This window comes from Triplophysa dalaica, chromosome 17, assembly GCF_015846415.1.
Source record: "Triplophysa dalaica isolate WHDGS20190420 chromosome 17, ASM1584641v1, whole genome shotgun sequence".
In the NCBI taxonomy this organism is placed as follows: domain Eukaryota; kingdom Metazoa; phylum Chordata; class Actinopteri; order Cypriniformes; family Nemacheilidae; genus Triplophysa; species Triplophysa dalaica.
This window is the reverse complement of record NC_079558.1, coordinates 21,687,726-21,690,986: the sequence shown is the minus strand read 5'-3', so window position 1 is coordinate 21,690,986 and position 3,261 is coordinate 21,687,726. Positions and strand designations below refer to the sequence as shown.

The window sequence follows — 3,261 nt, the reverse complement described above, 5'->3', positions numbered from 1 at the left end:
CATTAATAATTCATAAGCAGAGGTTCATGCAAAAGGTTTTTCACCATTATGATGAAAGTTATACCTGAAACTTTCAGATCAAATAACGAATACACCAAGAAGTGCTGTATGATGCAAGCCATTTAATAATGATGTAATGTAAAAAATAAATTAGTTTATTTTTTAAATGTATATTAAAATATATGTACAAATAGTTATTGAGTGGAAAAACGTTTTTTGATAAGCCTCATCTCCACAAAAAAATACGTGATATAATTATGTTATAAAACTGTAAATACTTAGATCAGTAAAAATAGTGTAAAATTATAAAATGACATAGCACTTTTTTTTCTAATTTGATCTATAGATGGTATCAAATTGACAACATAAACAAACGTTACTGCGCACGCGCGTTCGTGGACTGCTATTAACTTCCGGTACACATTCACAAACTATACGCAACCTCTAGATTTCAGTGTAAAAATACGCTTTCTTTAAATGTGACAAAAGTACAGGACCATTCAACAAATTGTTTATTCAATAAAATGAACACACAACAAAATTCAACAAATCGTTGATATAATACAATTACTTTACAATAAAATAATAATATCAATTAATATGAACATAAATTGAATAAAATATAAGTAATTATATTGTTAGACACTAGCCGAACACAAACCGGAAGCTAGTCCAAGCACGTGCGTCCGATGAAACAGTATATTGCACATTTACAATTTATGCAAAGCAACAGTAGAAACAAACAGCACAGGCATAACACTGAAAAAGTATAAAAATTAATGAAAAAATAAAAACTTTAAACCTCTACAGAAAAAAAGATCAATTAAACAGAATACATGAAAACACAAACAACTATCAATCTGTCCAACCTGACTTCCGCTAAACCATCCAATGATGATTTGACAGACCATAGTACTTCAGTGATGTAAAAGATTATCTCTGAATTTCTCTTTGGCACATTTATTTGTGATAAAGGTTTTAGAGTTAAGGGTTCGTATGAGGAAAAAGGTAATTCTTCTGATAATGATCAAGACGTCCTCATGTGAAGGAATGTGAGTTCATGAGTTCATGACCCCAAATCTTGATCTCCATCTCAGACTTTAAGACTGAAGATCTGTTTTCTGTTCAGTATCATAATCACTTCATCTGGAGATGTGCCCTTAAACCAGAACAAACTGAACCGTACCGTACGGCTTTCTGTTTGATTCACAACATCTTGGCTTTTCATTAAAGTGTAATCCTATCCACATCTGTCCTGATGCTGACCCTTCACAGGTCCCTAAACAGATAAAAGCACACACTACAACACTACATACTACAGAAAGGGGTTTAAATGAAAGAAATAGTTGAAAAAAACTAAATTGACCCTACTGTTGTTTTAACCCAAAATAAATATCTTCTGTGTAGTCACAAACACACCTGGCGACACCATAGTGTGTGTGTGTGTGTGTGTACAGGTGAGTCGTCTGGTCACCCTCAATCACCTGCACGACGTGTCCCGCTCGACTGACAGCTTTCATTAACACAGGCCTGGGAACAGCTACACGCAGATAAAAGCAGATCACCGCGGAGGAAATTGAATTCTGGAGGACATCAGTTCTCACGGAGAGCCCTCGGACGTCAGACGAGAGCCTCAATAAATGTCAAAGATATTTCTTTAATCTACGATGGAGGAAGGAGGGTAGTACATTCAGCTCTGCGGATCTGAGATAAGAGAACGCAGTACACAGAGAGGAACCCGAATATCCAGAACCAAAACTGTCGAGACACAGAAATCACCTTTAGCATCTTCATCCAAGTTAACCGAACAATACTTTCTTATGTTAAAAAGACTCATTCAAAATAATCCTGACCATCCCAAATACAAATGGATGAAATGACACCTGTTGTGAACATAGATATACATACATAGATGCTTCATTAGTGGCTGCTGTTCTGTGCATTAGTTGCCTGCCATATTGGAACAGTCGAATCAAATGTGGCATCTATCATGACCATATCATGAGTATAGTTTCAGTCACACATGATTGCTTCATTTCATTTCAATTCAATTCAATTCAAGTTTATTTATATAGCGCTTTTCACAATGTGTATTGTTTCAAAGCAGCTTTACAGGGGCAAACAGGAAAAACAGATAAGTTAGAACACAGCACAGTGCATGGTGTTTATACAACGAGTAAGAATAATAAATAATATCTAATTTCTAAATAAATGAATGAATGCAGTCTCCAGAATGCATCTGGTTCTTAAAGTGCTGTGTGATATTGTGTTTATTTAATTACTGTGATTGGTTGATGCTGTGGGCAGTGATGCTGGATTCTCTCCATATGGACCGCACACATGCGTGCCGTCCCGTCCCAGCTCATCAAACCTGATGAATAATGAGAGTGATTACAGGTTTTTCCTGGCAGTAAATGAGGATGAATGGCTCATTATCTTAATTACTATTGGCTCAATATTGTGTTAGTGATTGCAGATGTGTGAAACTCAACGGCTCTGTTCAGGACAACACCACAAGAAAGAATCAAAACAAATCAAAACTTCTCCGATCTCGCAGCTTCAACCTCAGGCGACAGGTGACGTACTGCGTGCAAAACACACACACACGCATGCAAGTACGTGCACACATAGAGACACACACACACGGCATCATCTGATGTGACACTGTAACATAGACAAGAGAAGTGACAAGTGATGAAAATAACTCAGTCTGGCAGGAGCTGGATGGGATCAGTGTGTCTTGAGCAGGAACTGCGCATCATTCAGACAGCCTGAACCAATCAGATGTGTGGGATGAGGCCACACCCACTGGACCAACTGCAGCCTACTTGAAAGGAGCAAATGCAGCTTGTCTCATACTGTTCACATTTTAAAGTGACTGATAGGTAAATCATTACCAAAATCGAACTAAAAACGTGTCCAAAATAATGTCCTACAAACATCTCAGAAAACCTCGACAAACCAAAAAAACTCCCAAAAAAACATTAGCAACCCCACAGCAACACTCGGTCACGTATCGCGCAACTGCATAGCAACCCATTAACAAAAGCACAGTAATGCCCTGGAAATAACCCAGTCTTCCTTAGCAACCCCTTGGAAACCACATATCAACAACCCAGAACACCGCAACAACAACTCACAACAGTGTGGCATTGTGGTGCAGCAGGAAGGCAAAAATGTAGAAAGTTCCAGTAATGGTAATATTCCATTAAAACAGAACGGCGTGATAAACAGGTAGAGCTGAAGTCATAAAGCACAGCC

At 37.7% G+C, this 3,261-nt stretch overlaps 1 long non-coding RNA gene across 1 annotated transcript; it reads right to left on the bottom strand.

The window, feature by feature from the left end:
* Window positions 1-894: 894 nt before the first annotated feature.
* LOC130439457 (uncharacterized) lies at window positions 895-2,584 on the bottom strand. Its single transcript, XR_008909452.1, has 3 exons — window positions 2,493-2,584; window positions 2,283-2,371; window positions 895-1,758 (listed from the first exon to the last, which is right to left on the bottom strand). It is a non-coding gene; the product is annotated as an uncharacterized LOC130439457 (long non-coding RNA).
* Between the last annotated feature and the right edge of the window lie 677 nt (window positions 2,585-3,261).